Source organism: Lepidochelys olivacea (assembly GCF_965140295.1).
Source record: "Lepidochelys olivacea isolate rLepOli2 genome assembly, chromosome: 4".
Classification (NCBI taxonomy): domain Eukaryota; kingdom Metazoa; phylum Chordata; order Testudines; family Cheloniidae; genus Lepidochelys; species Lepidochelys olivacea.
In genome coordinates this window covers 7,841,673-7,861,216 of record NC_140414.1, presented here as the reverse complement: position 1 = coordinate 7,861,216, position 19,544 = coordinate 7,841,673, and the positions used below count along the sequence as shown (strand labels likewise).

The window sequence follows — 19,544 nt, the reverse complement described above, 5'->3', positions numbered from 1 at the left end:
CTGACAGCAATGGGTTCCCGAATGCCATATACAAAGGTAATATCACACAAATCTGAAAAAAATCCCCAAGATACTTGAAATCCTGAAAATTTTCCCATCCAGATTAAAATACTTTCGGTAAATCAAAATGTGGGGCTTGTGTGACATAAAGCCATATTACCAGCAGCTATTGACCTTTGTGAAGGTGAATAGCACTCGTTATGAACCCAAGAGGTAATGTTGGTATTTTCCGCAGAGAGCAATAAATCCTGGTTTTCAATGTCAGGAAGAAGAAAACACTATCTGCATTGTTACGTACATTCTGAATAGATCTGGAAATCTCTCCACTAAGGCCACACATTTTATAAGCGTAACATTTCCAAAGTCACTATACTTACGACAGGGAATGACATAAGACAGGTATTTTGGTGGAAGATCTATCCAGACTTTATTTGCTGCAACTGGGAAATGATCTACTTTAGCTGCAATCCAATACTGCATTTGAAGAAATTTCTTACAAATTACACTCTGACCAGATCAGCAACCCGATTGTCCTGTGTGATTTCAGCTCCACGTCTTCATTCATTGCTTGTAGAGTGAGGTGGTGACATTTTTCTTCACCTCGGGTACTGTATAAAGGAGAGAATCAAAGCAGGCTAGGAGTTGCTAGTTGTTGTTATGTCTGTGGATTGAAAAGAGAAGGAGAACGTGAACAGTGTCTTACCAATGAAATCACAAAGCTGTGGAATCATAAAAAGTGGCTTATTTTCAACCTGGAGTTTAAGTTTAAATTGTTTAAGGCACATGAATTAGTTGACCTGGAGGCAGGGCCATCCCTAGGGGGGGTGCATGGTCTGGGGCAGATTCGTCTCTTTCGGGACCAACCGTGCTGGCCAATCGTACCGGCCTGCAGGGCCCCCCAAAGCTCGGGTCCCGGAGCGGTCGCCCCAATTCGCCCTACCCAAGGGACGGCTCTGCCTGGAAGCAGCCCGCAAAAGCTTTAACCCCTTTGACTCTCCAGAGCCTGGAAAATCTTGGGCCAGATTCCGATTGTCACAATTCAGGGCAACTGCACCTATATTCTCCCCTACCCCTGTGGTCCAGCTAGGGCACCCACTGAGGCTTATGGCTCTCAGCTGCTATTGCTCTTGGGCAGAGATCAGGGGTTTTACCAGGCTGCACAGTTCCCAGCCTACACTGTGTTACTCCAACAAGCCAGAGCCATTGGCCATTATCTTTAAAAACTCCTGGCGATCGGGGGAGGTCCCAGATGACTGGAAAAAGACTAATGTAGTGCCCATCTTTAAAAAAGGGAAGGAGGAGGATCTGGGGAACTACAGACCAGTCAGTCTCACCTCAGTCCCTGGAAAAATCATGGAGCAGGTCCTCAAGGAATCAATTCTGAAGCACTTAGAGGAGAGGAAAGTGATCAGGAACAGACAGGATGGATTCACCAAGGGCAAGTCATGCTGACTAATCTAATTGCCTTCTATGACGAGATAACTGGCTCTGTGGATGAGGGGAAAGCAGTGGACGTGTTATTCCTTGACTTTAGGCTCTTGATACGGTCTCCCACAGTATTCTTGCCAGCAAGTTAAAGAAGTATGGGCTGGATGAAAGGACTATAAGGTGGATAGAAAGCTGGCTAGATCATTGGGCTCAACGGGTAGTGATCAATGGCTCCATGTCTAGTTGGCAGCCAGTACCAAGTGGAGTGCCCGAAGGGTTGGTCCTGGGGCCGGTTTTGTTCAATATCTTCATTAATGATCTGGAGGATGGTGTGGATTGCACCCTCAGCAAGTGTGCAGATGACACTAAACTGGGAGGAGTGGTAGATACTCTGGAGGGTAGGGATAGGATACAGAGGGCCCTAGACAAATTAGAGGTTTGTACTAAAAAATCAAATGAGGTTCAATAAGGACAAGTGCAGAGTCCTGCACTTAGGATGGAAGAATCCCATGCACCGCTACAGACCAGGGACCTAGTGGTTAGGCAGCAGTTCTGCAGAAAAGGACCAAGGGGTTACAGTGGACGAGAAGCTGGATATGAGTCAACAGTGTGCCCTTGTTGCAAAGAAGGCTAACAGCATTTTGGGCTGTATAAGTAAAAGTATTGCCAGCAGATCGAGGGACGTGATCATTCCCCTCTATTTGGCATTGGTGAGGCCTCATCGGGAGTACTGTGTCCAGTTTTGGGTCCCACACTTCAAGAAGGATGTGGAAAAATTGGAGAGAGTCCAGTGGAGGGCAACAAAAATGATTAGGGGACTGGAACACATGACTTATGAGGCGAGGCTGAAGGAACTGGGATTATTTAGTCTGCAGAAGAGAAGAATGAGGGGGGATTTGATAGCTGCTTTCAACTACCTGAAAGGGGGGTTCCAAAGAGGATGGATCTAGACTGTTCTCAGTGGTAGTAGACGACAGAACAAGGAGTAATGGTCTCAAGTTGCAGTGCGGGAGGTTTAGGTTGGATATTAGGAAAAACTTTTTCACTAGGAGGGTGGTGAAGCACTGGAATGTGTTACCTAGGGAGGTGGTAGAATCTCCTTCCTTAGAGGTTTTTAAGGTCAGGCTTGACAAAGCCCTGGCTGGGATGATTTAATTGGGGATTGTTCCTGCTTTGAGCAGGGGATTGGACTAGATGACCTCCTGAGGTCCCTTCCAACCCTGATATTCTCTGATTCAGTGGCTCTGCAATCACAGCCGCCAGCTCCTTTAGAACTCTCGGATGCAGTGCATCCAGCCCCATGGACTTAGATGCTTATTTCAGGAAGGGTTTTAGGAGTTGTGTTTTTCCTGCCCTGGTCTCTGTCGGTCCTGGAGAGAATCACAAAGAAAGCTCAAACAAAAATCTCCCCCCACAGATTTGAAAGGATCTTCTTCCCTTATTGGTCCCTTTGGTCAGGTGCCAACCAAGTTATTTGAGCTTCTTAACCCCTTACAGGTAAAGGAGGGATTTTATGCTACCCTTAGCTGTATGTTTATGACAGCCCTGGTCAGTGGGGTCTCAGAAGACAGAAAGTTGTGATTTCTGGACCCATCTCAGTGCTAATTAGTCAAGGGGAGGAGAGATGCTACCATCAGAAGTCCTGACTTTGCCCCAATGCATGCTTAGGGGCAGGACCTATGTCACAGCCCTCTTAGCACCACCCTGACCAATCAGTGCTAAGGAGTGTGAAGCGTTTGACACGTGATTTGAAAAAATGTGCCTAGGGATGTGAATTTTTTTAACAACTTGTATAGTCCTAAACTGCTAACATGTACATACCCTGAGAGGAGGTATCCCGTGGCGGAGTGGAATTTTGTTAAATTAATCCATGTAAAAATGGTTTAAAATGTCAAGGGACTATTTTAACATTTCATTCCAAATACACAAATAATTGTTGGTTTCAGAGTAACAGCCGTGTTAGTCTGTATTCGCAAAAAGAAAAGGAGTACTTGTGGCACCTTAGAGACTAACCAATTTATTTGAGCATAAGCTTTCGTGAGCTACAGCTCACTGTGTTTTCCTCTAGCTTTTCAAACTGCTGTCATTTTAGATATACTTTGCTAACGAAGGCAGTGTCTTTATCTTCCTCCCTCAGGAATCCCTTCTAAACTGAGGGAAGACACACTAGATGGCACCCAGAAGCAATACACCTTAGCAGTCTGTACTGTAATCAAGACGCTGAAGGAATTTTGTTAGTGATGCTTTCCAGAGTGTGTGGTGCTTCAAATACTTCTACTGACATCTGGAAGAGATTCTCTGCCAGCCAGCCATCAGGCCCTCACAGGAAAGCACATAGGAAAAAACAAATAGGAGCAGCATAGTCATGCAAAAGCCTAGTTTGTTACAAGCAGCGATCTGGCTTCTATTATGAATGTATATTAAAGCTGGATTTTGGCACAATGGATGAGAAAACAACGGAGACTTCAAAATGGTGGTGCTCTCATCCAGTTGCTGCCCTGGGAAAAAAACCAACAACATAACCCTAAGCTATGGCAAAGGGTTTTTTACACAAGTAGCGTGGCTTTGCTAAGGAACCTGGTGGGTAAGAAAGCAAAGAAACATGGTATGTTGGGCCCAACCCTCCAATACCTTACACCTTAGATACTGCACAGCGGATGTTCAGTTTCACTGGTGCAGCGTGGAGTGCGAAACATTGCCATTGTGGTCCACCTCCACTCTGAGTACTTGTAAATTACTAACGAGGCCAGGGGCATTGTAATTAAATGTCAGAATCTTCTATACTGTACCTATGGCTGATATGCTCCTCTTGTTTGGTGTATGAATGTTAGAGCTGATCAGGAAATTTTGATGGACAGTGTGCGTGGGTGTGGCAGGGGAATTTGCCACAATATTTTTTGCCTTTTCTCACTCTATGACCAGCTCTAATTATACCATTTTAGTCTGTTTTTTTTAATATGCTGAAGAAAGAAAGGAAGTACACCAAATGGAGTTCACACTAAGCTGTAAGTTGCATTCAGCTTTCACAGTGATCTGACAATGGGGAGAATGCTACTGTTTAAACAATAAATGTTCTCACCTGATTGCTATACTGTGTGGGAGTTGATCGAGCTGGTAGTTACCACTGTGGTGTATGTTTAGTACTGCCAGTGTGGTATACTGGTCTCGGAAGCATATTTGTTCATTAAAGCATAGCACCAGGAGCCAGATGATTGGATTCTCTTCCAGCTCTGACAGAGCTGTGCTGGGTGACTTGGGCCATAAGAAACTACATTAATGGTGGCAAAATTATGCTTCTCTTACTTTGAGTTCACAAAACTAAGTATTTATTTACAGCTTGTCAATAAATGTTTAATTTCTTCTTTCTAACCAAAAGCAAATCAGGTACACAACTAGAAATGTCAGTTATCAAAAAATGGTAAATGTTCTCTGTGGACTGGCAAATTACTCTTGTAGGCCTCAGGTGGGGGAATGGCTGGTAAGTCTAGGAGTGGGTGCAGGGAGCATTCTGAGGTCTGATAATCTCAGTGTTTATCAACCAGAAAAAAGGAATAGCCCCAATGACCAGCAAACATTGACTCCTGTGTAAGGACAGACTTGGGCATAAACGCTGATGTTGGGGTTATGTGAAAGATGAGACTCACCATTTTCCAGCATGTGCTCCTGTGATCTTCAGGTCAGTGGGGAACTCCTTCAGTTGGAGATCAATGAGGATAATTCTGTCATGTCTACAAAGCACATTCCACAGCTCCCTATAATAAGGTCCATTTCGTCTGATCTCCTGGTTGCATGTGACTCTATATAATGCTAATTACAGCAGCATGGTTCCTGGTCTGCCATCACCAGGACTGATCCAGTGCTACTCCTGTCCATTCGTCCCTCAGATTCACTGAAGGATGAAGAACTTCTCTGTGCCTGATCTGGCTTTTGTCCACCTTCGCTCAGTTCCTTTCTGTTCATTTATATTAGCCATGCCCGTCTCCTACATTGCAATGGACATTTCCTGTAAATATTCAAGGTGATTTGAAAGTTGCACCAAGTTGTGTTACTCCCAGGGGAATCTCACAGTGCATCTGAAAACAAAGACTGAGGAGCAGACGGAGGGAGGGGCTTGAGCTGACAATGAATCCAGCATGGATTCACCAAGGGAAGGTCATGCCTGACTAATCTAATTACCTTTTATGATGAGATTACTGGTTCTGTGGATGAAGGGAAAGCAGTGGATGTATTGTTTCTTGACTTTAGCAAAGCTTTTGACACAGTCTCCCACAGTATTCTTGTCAGCAAGTTAAGGAAGTATGGGCTGGATGAATGCACTACAAGGTGGGTAGAAAGCTGGCTAGATTGTCGGGCTCAACGGGTAGTGATCAATGGCTCCATATCTAGTTAGCAGCCGGTATCAAGTGGAGTACCCCAAGGGTCGGTCCTGGGGCCGGTTTTGTTCAATATCTTCATAAATGATCTGGAGGATGGTGTGGATTGCACTCTCAGCAAATTTGCGGATGATACTAAACTGGGAGGAGTGGTAGATACGCTGGAGGGGAGGGATAGGATACAGAAGGACCTAGACAAATTGGAGGATTGGGCCAAAAGAAATCTGATGAGGTTCAATAAGGATAAGTGCAGGGTCCTGCACTTAGGATGGAAGAACCCAATGCACAGCTACAGACTAGGGACCGAATGGCTAGGCAGCAGTTCTGCGGAAAAGGACCTAGGGGTGACGGTGGGCGAGAAGCTGGATATGAGTCAGCAGTGTGCCCTTGTTGCCAAGAAGGCCAATGGCATTTTGGGATGTATAAGTAGGGGCATAGCGAGCAGATCGAGGGACGTGATCGTTCCCCTCTATTCGACATTGGTGAGGCCTCACCTGGAGTACTGTGTCCAGTTTTGGGCCCCACACTTCAAGAAGGATGTGGATAAATTGGAGAGAGTCCAGCGAAGGGCAACACAAATGATTAGGGCACTGGAACACATGAGTTATGAGGAGAGGCTGAGGGAGCTGGGATTGTTTAGCCTGCAGAAGAGAAGAATGAGGGGGGATTTGATAGCTGCTTTCAACTACCTGAAAGGGGGTTCCAAAGAGGATGGCTCTAGACTGTTCTCAATGGTAGCAGATGACAGAACGAGGAGTAATGGTCTCAAGTTGCAGTGGGGAAGGTTTAGATTGGATATTAGGAAAAACTTTTTCACTAGGAGGGTGGTGAAGCACTGGAATGTGTTACCTAGGGAGGTGGTAGAATCTCCTTCCTTAGAGGTTTTTAAGGTCAGGCTTGACAAAGCCCTGGCTGGGATGATTTAACTGGGAATTGGTCCTGCTTTGAGCAGGGGGTTGGACTAGATGACCTTCTGGGGTCCCTTCCAACCCTGATATTCTATGATTCTATGACGTGATAGTCAGTGGTTGTGGTCCTAACTGGCAGCCTTGCCTACCCCAACTGTTTACAGGTCATTAGTCTGGCTGCCCAAAAACATTAGAGTAGCTTAAAAAAACCCATAAAGTCTTTTTTTAAATTTTTATTGGCCTTCTGGCTTTTGAGTCTTTAGAGGGCACTTGGGTCACATTTATAAGCTATTCTCTGCAACCATGAGGGTTGGAAACATGCATTTTTTTGTTAATGAAAGCAAAATTTTTAATCACAGGACTCCAGGAGATAGGGCTTTAAAACAGTGAATATTGTGACACTCATGATGAATTCATAAGAGTTGCAACAGAGCACTCTTCTCTTGGGAAATGCTGCATCAATTCAATGAAATGTTGGGGTTTATTTTTGGAAAATCAGATCAAATTTGCACAATATTTTCCATAAAAATATATTTTTCATTAGAAAAATTTTCATTTAGAAAGTTTCATTTACAAATATATGTTATTGTATATTACTTCTGTCATCATTACATGCTTTCATGACATGTCAGTAATAGCAGTGGTCACTATGACATGTCATACTATGCACTACTACTGTGAACACATCATAATTCCAGGACATATTATGACATGATAGTTGAAATATTCTATTTTATTTTCATGACTTCGTTTTTTTATATTATTTTAAAAATGATTCAGGGCATCAGCTACTTAGTACCCATCCACGGCTGAGACACTAAACCCTGCTGCACAGAAGGGGGAAAGTTTGTCCCAAACACAAAGTGATAAACCATGTGCCAAGAGTGCCCTACGTTCCCCTGGACTGCTTTGCACGAGCGAGGTCAGTGTAACATCTCATCCATAGAACAGCGCCCTGAGTCCAGAGCTGCTGCATGCAGGCTGCATGGCAAATCTGGCTATGCTGTGTGGAATCACCTGCAGTACCTTGTCTGTGTGTGTTGTGCAGTATTGCCCCAGCGTTGACATTTTCCAAAGAACGTATCATTTTCTTTGCTCATTGGGGGCAGTTCTGCCCTTCAGTCAACAGCAAGAGGGTCTGGACATATAAGTACCATGTATGCCCATCTCATGTAGCTCTCAAGAGAGATGGCCCATCCAAAACACTCCTTGAGAAGGGGCTGATCCATTTCCTGTCATTGATTTTGGCTTAACCTCCCATCATCCCCACACTCTACCTCAAATGCCTAACAGATCGTGGCAGAATGATGGACAGGGCCTACTTGTTCTGCAGCTCTATTACAGGCTACCCCAGCCTGGGGAGCGACCCAGTGCTCCCTAATCTACAGCATATTCACAACAGCATGACAGTCAATGGCAAAAATATCAAGGGTTTCCTTTTTGCCATAGTCTAGAGAAAAACAACTCTAATGTCTGCACCAGGGACCAGCATGTACAAACAGGGGGAAAACTTCCATCCTTTGTGCTGTAGGGTTTTGTTTTGTTTTTTAAATAAAAAAGCAGTAAAAACATCCCATTGTCTGAGACCTCCACAACTCTAGGCAATAACTCATTAGTGATATTTTCTCTACCCCTGTGTGACAAGATGGCCGACGTTAGTCTTGGGGGGTCCTGCCCTTTTCTTGGCGGGGAGCTAAAATGCCACCCCTTGCCCCATTCTTGGGGCGCCGATGGCCTCGCTAGTGGCCCAGGAAGGTGGTAAAGGAGGGAAGTGGGGGAGGGGTCTGGGTTTGCTCCTCACTCTGAGCCCCAGCCCCTCTCAACTCTTGCGAGTTCTTACCCTCTTCTCCCTTGGGTAGGGAAGGGAGTCTCCCTCCCTACTGGGGCAGGGTCCCCCTTACTTCAGTTCTCTGACTTTCCAAGTCTCACAGCAGCACAGCACAGCACAGCTCCGGTCGGTCGGTCAGTCCGTCCGTTGGTCGGTCCGTCCATCTGTCGGTCGGTCAGTCCGTCCTTCTCCTTCTGTCTGCCTGAAGCAGAGGGTTTTATTAGATTCCTAACAGGGCCTTAATTGACTGCAGGTCCTCCAATTAACCTGCAGCCCCCTTCCCTAGTCTATAGGGACCCACGCCTTAATTAGCCTTGAGCTTATATATTTCCCCTCTAGCACTCTCCCACTGCTCCCTGGCCCTTCTGTATCACACCTTGTAAGAATATTAAAGAATTTTTAAAATGATTTTAACAAATTTCCTGCTTCCTGCTTTTTAGTTTAATAATTTAAGTTTTATATATTTATATATATATAAATCATTTTCTCCATTCACTATTGTTAGGGGTTGTTATAAATATTTAAAACATATATATATATATATTGACAATACAAACCTTTTTTGGCTTTAAAATCTGGTATGACTACATGTCGGATGTCAGAAAACTGATGTAAGAGCTATTTTAGGGCCCAGCCCCCCAAGTTCCTATGACCATTGTGCTAGGAACATATCCTGACGTGTCCAAAGCTAAATAAAGACAGACACCTGCTTAGAATTTTCGTGGCTGCACCCAATAAATGCATTTGATCACTTTGGTTGCAAAACCAGACTTTTTACAGAACCAAAATAAAAGAATTAAGACAGTGAAGTGAATTACTATCTACATTGCATTAAAAATTGGCCTATTTGAGAAAAGATGAGCCAAAAGGGATGAACCGATTTTTAAACATTCATTCACAGGATTTTTACAAAATCAATATTAATACCCATTAGAAAGTGTAAACTATAATTCTTTACATTCTGTATTTGCTCCCTCTTTCAATACTTATGTAAGAATATCAGCAATTCTGTTTATCTTTTTTTAAAGTCTCATATTTGCTTTCTAAAAACCTGTAATAAAATATATAATTCTTATATCACAGATCAGTATAAAGTATCATTATAAATACCTAGGTCTTCACACTCCTCTCTCCAATAGTTCCTGTGGGAAAATGTGCTGAGAAGTTTTTTACTGACATTTTGATTTATAAACTCCAATTTTCCTTAAAACCCCTCACATATTTCACGAAATATTTTTCCTCTTTCTGTCTTTGCATTTTATCTTCTCCTTGCATCCCAATGTATTTCTTTATCATTTCTAGTTGTGGTGCTATTTCTCAGTTATTAGTTTAGGCGTATGACATGAAATCCTGCTGCTTCTTCCCCTCCCAACATAAGATGGGCCTTCTGCTTGAGGGTCAGAGGGCAGAAGGGATCAGGTTGGGCCCCGGAAGGGAAAGGGTTTGGGTTATAATATCACATCTGGATATCCTCATTTCCTGTTGTTGGGGACACTGGGGCATGGCCACTAGGTAACTCGAGGGGATGGAAGACCACGAGTGTCGATGAAGCCCCCTCGCACTAGGCCCAAGTGTCCTTGGCCCCCCCTCCCGCCTGGAAGCACTCGCAGCAGCTCTGCCTACTAGGCCCAAGTGTCCTTGGCCCCCCAGCCTGGAGGCACTCACAGAAGTTATGCTGAGGATCTGCAACAATATGTTGCAGAGTCAGACTGCCTGAAACTAAACAAGACCAAACAGGGCAGATATGGAAGAACAATGCTGAATAAAGCAGCTTTATGTATGATTTAACAGAGAACAAGGGAACTAGCTGGTAACTGGATTGGCTGGCTATATGGATACTTAGGGCAGCTTGCTATTGGATAAGTATGATGAAGAAAGGATGTATAAAGGTCTGTGTAACTTCCTGCTTTGTGTGCAGGATTTGAGATTCTATTCTCCCTGGACCTTTTTGAAGCTTAAAATAAACTTTTCTGCTTCTCGTTGTGATTATTGGGTGAAGCACACCGGGTAGTGAACCAAGTTGTTGTTTTGCCTCTCGGCACTGGGTGCCGGCAACACTGTGATGTCATCATCCTTATTTTATCTCTGGATCAATCTCAATCTCACCTTGACAGAAGCTGGGGCAGTTGCTACTGTCAAGCCCTTTAGCATGCTGTGTTGCCTCTGCAAGATGCTGGCAGATATCACAGTGGGTTACCTTGGATTCCAAATCAGCTGCCAAACCTAGGCACAGTGTTAGAGAACCCAGAATCCTTGGAGAGAAACTGCTCCCTATGCAGAGCCTTCCACGTCTCTGCGTATGCACATCACATCTCACCTGTATCACCCTGCAGCATGGCTCGAATGAAACATGACAGGGCTGCTCCTCCAGCCCTTCACTGCCACTCAGGCATCACTCCGAGAGTATTTTAGGGAGAAATCAGAGAGACTTCACATGGAGTTCAGTGCTTGGATCAGGAGAAAATAAACAGGGCAGGTGCTGGAGTACTTCCAGCTTCAAGGACATTTTGAGCACATTCAAGGGGAAGTGCAATTATGCACGCTATGCCTTAAACTCTCAGATTGCGCGTTGCCAGCTGCACAACAGCAGAGGGTGGGCAAGGGATCTGGAGCAGGGGCACAGCCAGGAAGGTCAGGTGCAGAGGGCGGCTGGCTAACTGAAGGAGGTTGACTGGGAGCCATGTGGGATAGCGGCAAGCACCAGTAAGAGCTACAGAAGGCACTTGTATGTGCAGCCAAGTGGGTGTCACAGCTCTACGGGATCTGTGCTACACCCCAGCTTGTAAACAGTCCCTTGGAGGAAGCCTTTCAATGTGCCAGCCCCCCAAGCCAGGCAATCTCAACACCTCCACAACTGAGCCTCCATGCTCCAACAGCCCTGCGTCACACCATGAGCTCTGCTCAGTGATCCAGCTGAGACAGATTCCTGGGCAGAGACTTTGACACTGTTCAGGGACCAGTGCACCTCAGCCAGCATTTGCAGTGACACGAAGCAACCTTTTCAAAACAGAGCAGTGTTTATTAGCCAACTCGAACACAGCATCGGGAAGTCCTTAGGTTAGCACAGGGAAATAAGGGTTAAATCATAGTCCAAACCAGTGCTCCACCCACTCAGCCTGCCATGGAACCCAGTTCTGGCTCTGGTTCGCCAGTCTCAGGTGACAGCTCTGTGTTGCTCCCAAAAGCCAACTCTTATTCTAGCCCCTGACACCTCTCAGGCCATTGTTCAATTCCTGCAGACCCACGCTGAGTTCACACGTCTGCCTGCCAGAGCTTCCCATGGCAAGGTGTCGACTCTACAGTCCTCAGGGGCTCCCACTGGCCTTGTGGCTCCTCCATTGATATAGGTGGGTTTCAGCCAGTCCTTTAACAACCCATTCATTCCACCCCAGAGCTGTGGGCCCTGGACACCTGCAAGAAATCTACCAGTGTTTAGGCAAAAGTCTTCTCAAGTCTGCAGTAGATCAGATGAAACATTTCAGTCCAGCAAATCGGCATTTTCCAACCAGTCTAGTTGTGTGGCTGGTCATGCAGGGGAAGGATCTGGAGTGTGAATCAGGGCAGGAGTTTAAAGGCCAAGGGGAAGGAGTAGAAGTGGGTGGATCTCAGATGGCAAGGGAAGGAGAGGAGAGATTAATAGCTTCTCAGACCAGAAGGGACCATTGTGATCTTCTGATCTGACCTCCTATACAACAGAGTCTAGAGAATCAAAGGCATGCAGTGCTACAAAAGATTTTCAACCCTTTGGTTACGTGCCTCCCCACCCCCACCCCCCAGGTTAAAGGGTTAAATAACTCTCTCTTACAAGGGAAAGATGCAGCAGCCAAAATGAAGGAAGAAATACCTCAGTATTTTAAATACAACCTAACCCTAGACATAAGGGTGGCTATGATTTCCAGTAAGCTAATGCAGTATGGATGGGAAAGGATACAGGCCAAGCCTAGGGAATGATTCACAATGAGATATTTATCTGACAAATTTGACCTCATTCTGCTTATAGAATATCATTTTCCTCCAATACATGTTACAGTTAGATAATAGATTTTGGTTTACAGATGTATCATGACTATTTGAAACTCAAACTGTGTGGCTTAGATGTGATTTATCAGATCATTCTATCACATCAGGCCAAGCTTTTCCAGAATGGGAGGTTGGGCTTGGGTGGTCATGTCAGGCTGAACATGGCTGCTGTGGAGTGCAGGCTCCCCAGCTGGAACAGCGAGCAGACTCTGTGGTGACAGCTTGTGTCTCTGTGTGGTCAGAGAAGCAAGCGGAGGCTGGGGACAGCCCTAAGGCACTGCTGGGGCTGTGCAAACAGGCACCAAGCTGAAACCAACGGGCCATCGGAACATCCAGGAGCAGCAGTAGCCTTCATTCGGCTTTAATCAATCGTAAACACTGAAGATGCAGGTGACAGGAGTGACAGATACAAGTCCTCTAGTGGCCTCCTTGCCAGACACTGATAACTGGTTTCATTTGGGTTGGATTTCTTTTTATCCTCAGACACATTCTTCTTGGAAAGCGTCAAATATCTGTCAACAGGAACTTTGCTCAGAGATTTCATGGTGATTTAACAGAACATCTTCTGTACATGCCTGAACCGGATTTACAATTCAGGGTTCCTGTGTTACCTCCTAATTACACTCACTGGTGCACAGTCAGGTTAGTTTGGGGTTTGTGGATTCAGTTCTTAGAAACAGAGCACAGCATCTTATGAAAGTCTTTGTGGATGTCCCAAGAATGTGCAGTTACACCATGTTCACAAAATGAATTTTATTATTGGTGTTAGACAAGGGTTAGCCCATCTGCTGGTGGACTATTGTACAAATCACAGCTGCTGCTGCTTCTGTATTTGTGTTACTAACCTCTATGGTCATGTGTGGGTATTTCAGACACATGCTTAAAAATCTCACTATGCTTCCTACCTTTGCCCCTTTCCCCCAACTCCCCTCCTCATCCCCTCTCCCACCTCCCTTAGGCAACCCTAAAACAAGTCATGTATATCAAAGCATTCAAGTATTGACTACATCCTCACCTGGGAATTCGATTTGTTAAACAGCGGGGGGGATAGCTCAGTGGTTTGAGCTTTGGCCTGCTAAACCTAGGGTTGTGAGTTCAATCCTTGAGGGGCCATTTAGGGATCGGGGCAAAAATTGGGGATTGGTCCTGCTTAGAGCAGGGGGGTGGACTAGATGACCTCCTGAGGTCCCTTCTATGAGGGAACTGTTAGGCAAAAATTAAAAATTCAGTTAGCAGCTAAGGCAAAACCCCACATAACTAACAAGCTGGCCTACCAGAGGCCCAAGGACAATAGCAGCTGTAAACACTTGATAACACTGGTCAGATGTCTGCCCAGTAATTCAGCCTCTCAGTAAGAAAGAACTGTACAAATCCTCCACAGCTTTCCAGATATCTGTGAACACTCACCCCTACCCCCACCACCCCACTCCTTCGCCTTAAGGGTAGTCATAGATAATTAATGTAATCAGGATGGCTTCTATCTGTATGTTCTGTTCCTGTCATTATCATGTTAAGTGTTCTCTCCCTCTCTCTCTCTCTGAAACAATGTTTGTCTCTGTAAGTACAAAATAAATGCAAATAATATATATATATATATATATATATATAAAACTGGTCACAGCAACATCGTACTTTTGAAGTTGTTTATCAGTCTCCCCGGTGCCATAAATAAACCTCTTCAGTATTGTCTGTGCTGCCTGATTCTTGGAGAAAAGAATCTCCTTGCTTCACATTGGCTTCAACATATATTAATCATTCATACACTGAAAAGAGACAGCAGCTGACACAAAACATTAATGTATCCAGTGAACAATATCTTTGGAAGCAATACTTCTCAAGGAGCCATGAATTTTAGGTAAAATGCATTAAAATAACTTTATTTACTCTTCACCTGCAAATTGCACATTTTATTTCAAAGACAGGCATATCATTCTACAGTAATGCCTTCTGGGTGCTGGGTCTTGCAGAAGGCTTTTATTAAGCTCCATTATATTCCTGCAAGAGGATAACTTGAAATTTCTGGAGGATTACAAAAATGCTCCCTGGTTTAATAAAGGTTTCCTGAGAGCCGTTCTGAAATTCCAGTGGCTTATGAACTCTTCACTCTGAGAAAAGTACCTTTACATGCTCTTTATCACAGATTCACATGACCACCCTTTCCTGGCTTAGCAGTACTCAAGTCCACTACACAGAGTTTCTAACATTCAGGAGCTTTTCAGCGCAGAGGCTATAAGCCAGGCTTTTTTGAAACCTTTGGGGTTCGGTCATAAGTGTGCCACCAAGCAGGGGAATAGCAGGTTGAAGTAGGGAGGTGCCATTACTGCTGTCGAGGGCATCAGTTAGACCATTACTCAGCGGTGAAAGTAAGTTAGAGGACTTACCGGTATGCTGGAATCCTGAGCAGGGGGCGTGGCCTCAACCAGAAGAGGCGTGGCCTCACCCGGAAGAGGCAGGGCCTTAAATCCCCGGGCTCTTTAAATCTTGATTTAAAGGGCCAGGGCTCGGGGGCGATTTAAAGGGCCCAGGGCTCCAGCTGCCGCTACTGCAGTGGAGCCCTGGGCCCTTTAAATCACTGAGGAGAAGCTGGGGGCTCCCGGCTGCCACCGCTACCCCGGGGATCTGGGCTCTGGCAGAGCTTTAAAGGGCCTGGGGCTTCGCTGTGGTAGTGGTTACCCCAGGGCTTTGGCAGCAGGGCTCAGGTGGGGATTTAAAGGGCCCCGGGAGGGTAGGGGGGGCTGGAGCTCCGGGGCCCTTTAAATCCCTGCCAGAGCCCCGCCGCCGCTACCCCAGGGCTTCAGCAGCAGGGCTCAGGTGGGGATTTAAAGGACCAGGGCAATATCAGTGGCTGGAGCTCTGGGGCCCTTTAAATCCCCGCTGCAGCCCCACCGCTGCTACCCCAGGGCTTTAAATTGCCCTCTGGGAAAGCCGGTCCTGGTACAGCGCAGTGGCTCTTACTGGTACACCATACCGAGGAATACCAGCTTACTTTCACCTCTGCCATTACTGCAGGCTGCAGAAAAGCACAACATAAGATTTGATATTTGAAATTCTGCTTTATAGTGGGAGACTTAAGAAGCTCAAGCTATTTATTTTTCCTAAAGAAAGGTCAAGTGGTGACTTAATCATGGTCCACAAGTACCTACCAGGGGAGAGATTTCTGAGAGTAGAGGGTTCTTTTAATCTGTCAGACAAAGGTCTAATGAGACTTCATGGCTGGAAGCTGAAGCTAGACAAATTCAAACTAGAAATATGGCATAAATTGTTAACAGCTGAGGGTGATTAACCACTGGAACAGCTTCCCAAGTGTTGTGGTGGATTCTCCATCACTTGAAATCAGGGCTGGATGTCTTTCTAGAAAATGCACTGTAGCTCTCACAAAAGTTATGGGGCCACAGATCTGGTCAAGCTCCCACTGTTGGACATTTGCCAGGCTGCTGAGCAGTGCAACAATGTGGATCCTTGGGGTGCTGAGAGCCATTGAACCAAACTATAAACCCTGTGTGTGATGGAAACCACTTCAAGCCAGGGGTGCTGCTGCCCTTCCCCCCACACCCCTAGTTCCAGTACCTATGCGGCTGAGTCAGGGATAAGCGATATTGAAAGCCAGTTGACTCAGGCTTAGCAAAAGGTTCCTAACCCAGTTACTCTCTACTCAAGAGATAAAGCACAAGAGAGCACAGATGACTGGAAAACAGACTCTCCTGAGCGGCATGTGCCTCTCTCTAGCTCACCCTTCCCTTGGGAGTCCTTGGGGGACCATCTGTGTTCAGGTAGGCAGGGTTCCCTGCAGCAGCTCCCCTCTGCTTGAGCTGGTGAAAATGGCCAAAGACGCACAGCAGAACAGCTCCCACCTTTCTGTAACCTCCCAGTGTCTTTGATCATGTGACTGACTGATCAGTCGCAAAAGAGGACCACAGTCCCCTACCAGATGACATTGTTTCCAGGCGACTTCTCCGGATAAACCAGCTCTCCTAGGTAGGAGCCAGCCTTTTGTCTATGTGAACAGAGGGCCATCCAGATTTAACAGCCCTTTATTGTTAGTCTTGTGCCTCTATCCCTTGGCATTTCAGCTTGATGTGGAGGTAGACGGACAATAGAGAAAGTGAACGAACCCCCGCATTCAAAATGGAGCTTGCAGTCTGTCATGAATACACGTAGACAGCCCCCAGGATCAACCAGTATCGTAAGCTGTATATGGACAGATTCCCCAGATCATCACATATGGGCATGGTGAAGAAATTCCTGGGTGAGGTTCTGTGGTCTGTGCTATGCAGAAGGTCAGGCAGGAGGATTATAATGGTCCCTCTTGGCTTTAAAATCTATTAATCTGTATCACCACATGAAAGAAATAAAGCCGTTCAGGGGCTTGCCATTTGCTGCACAGCCAGAAGTGAAGCAGTCTGGGGGGAGGGGTATCTCAGTGGTTTGAGCATTGGCCTGCTAAACCCAGGGTTGCGAGTTCAATTCTTGAGGGGGCTATGTAGGGATCTGGGGCAAAAATTGGGGATTAGTCCTGCTTTGAGCAGGGGGTTGGACTAGATGACCTCCTGAGGTCCCTTCCAACCCTGAGATTCTATGAAGTCCTCAGATTTGGAAATGACACATGATTTCATTCAAAGATTGTTTCCCATGTATTGGGCCAAATCTTCAGCCAGTGTAACTAGGTATAGCTCTATTGACTTATGCAGATTGCAACCAGCTGAGGACCTGGCACATTACATTTTTAATGTAGGCCTGAAGGATACAAGAACAATCCCACTGAGAGTTAAGGAAAACTAATACCTTTCAACTGAGCACTTTGCTAAATCCCCTCACACAAGAATTCTCCACAAGCAAAGAGCTACAGTGAAGTCTCCTATTACTAGGACTTCATTGCTCTTACAAAATACACTGCAGTGTATAAAACAGATGTCATGTAAGTATATGCTAAATAATTAAACTGTACTTACCAAATAAATGAGCAAAGTATGTTTAATGCACTATGGTCTCAATTCAGGAAAGATCTTAAGCATTTGCTGAAAGTTAAGTATGTACATAAGTCCCATTGAAGTCAGTCCATATTTCCTGAACAGGAAAGCTTTTCCTACATTTGCTTTTGAATCTGGGATTAACCTATTTGCTAATTCACAAAATTCAATAATTTGCAATGAGTCATATTAAGGCAAATGAGCAAAAGCCTTTTCTAATTGCATTTGAATCCATTCCCTTTAAAATGAGAAGTGCATTTAACAATGTCACCAGACAGGACATATATCACCCCAAGGTGGTCGATTCAAAAACAGCTTCATCTCCTAAGTGGAAGGGAACCCTTATTTTGTGCAGTTGTACTGCACACTTGCTGTTTTGATTTGGATTAACCCAGAATCATCTTATTTTCTGGATTTAAGTATCTTTTGATACCCAGAATGCAGCCATGTTCTTTGGATACAAAGATCACGTCCTTGTGTAAACATTCCTAAATTCTGTCTCTGTATCTCTGACTGTGGACTACCCTAGCTGGGGGATAGGGTCAAGGGGGAGTGCAGGGCAAAGCAGCTTTCCCTCTCCTGCCAAGAGCAGAGAGAGACAGAGATCCTTCTTTCTCTCTTGGGCTTGTGTGAGTGCAGCTGATGGTGAAGAACAACCTGAACATGAAGATGTGGCCAAAAGAACGAATGCAATCCTTGGATGTATGACTATGGAAATATCAAAGAGGAGTAGGGAGGTGGTTGTACTATATATGGCACTGGTGAAGTTATCACTGAAATACTGTCTCCAGTTCTGCTGTCCACACGTCAAAAAGGATGTTGAAATGTTGGAAAGAGTTCAGAAAAGAGCTACAAGGATGCCTGGCCTCTCGGTTGGCCTCCAGAATCTAAGCTTTCTATGATCTGAAAAGCAAGTCTCTAGCGGTTATGGTGGTAAAAAAAACCCTGCAAAATGTGACCAATTCAGAGACACCTCCACGAATTTGCAGAGAGTGTGAGGTGTGATTTGCTCCGTTCATTTCAGTGAGGACTAAGGTAGATGCCAATGAGGATACCTTATATGTCAAAATTGTGAACTACTGCAGTGCTTACCACAGCACGTAAGGAAAGAGAATGAGGGTCATACCATGAAGATGGGAGGGAGGAAAGTCGGGGTGGCTTTAGGTCTTCTCATGAAATGGAGAGAGAAGGGTTAGGGGAGCAGAAGGAGAGAATTTGAGACTTGGGGGATGAAGGAAAGGGTGTTTGGGGAGAAAGAGTGAAGATTGGGGGAAAAGGGCATTTGCAGGAGTGAGGGAGTCAGGAAATATGCAGGGAGGAAAGAGTTGCTCTTGGGTACTCAGTACTTTTGAATCTGCATCCTGAATCACTCCCGCTGGTAGAGCCACCATTCTCACCAGGAGGAATACACCATGGTTTACATGGCCTCCAACTGGAAATTTATTTTCACAACTGGCCCCCAGAGAAACATCCTCTGCTCAGAAGTGTCTAGCAAGAGGAGCAAACCTCCTGCCCCTGACAGCTACTCCCCAACCCTTGTCCCACTGGGCCCCTTCCGCCCTAATCCCAGATCCAGGCACTGCATGGGCAGGTGCCTGCTGCCCATCTGATGCAGACATCCAGGCCTCTACCATCCAGAGCCCTTGATTCCCAAGAACAGATGGAACGTAGCACCACAGAATCTATGTGGGATGCACCATAACGAATGCAGAGTCTGAATCTGATTTCACGTTGTACAAACGTTGCCAAATAACTCTATTCGTTGAATTCTGGAAGAAGAGCAGGTCCTGGGTTCTATGGAAACCAGCACCTATGAGTTCATAAGAAGTTTTGGTCTCAGAGTCTCCTTCCTTGTTTCGCAGGCATTTTTATTAGCGGCAGTCACCCTGCAGCATGTCTAATGGGAGCTTGGCATGCATCAGGCTTGGCATGCATAAGAATGAGTGCTTTGGAGAGATGATTCAGAATAATTATCATGCTCCATGCTAGCTGGGTTTCCCTTTAGCGTGGGTGCTGTGAC

At 45.5% G+C, this 19,544-nt stretch overlaps 1 long non-coding RNA gene across 1 annotated transcript; it reads right to left on the bottom strand.

Annotated features, from left to right (window-relative positions):
* Positions 1 to 427: 427 nt before the first annotated feature.
* On the bottom strand, positions 428 to 14,972 carry LOC311520086. The gene is made up of 3 exons (XR_014711485.1): positions 14,939 to 14,972; positions 8,550 to 8,739; positions 428 to 661 (listed from the first exon to the last, which is right to left on the bottom strand). It is a non-coding gene; the product is annotated as an uncharacterized lncRNA (long non-coding RNA).
* Positions 14,973 to 19,544: the final 4,572 nt, after the last annotated feature.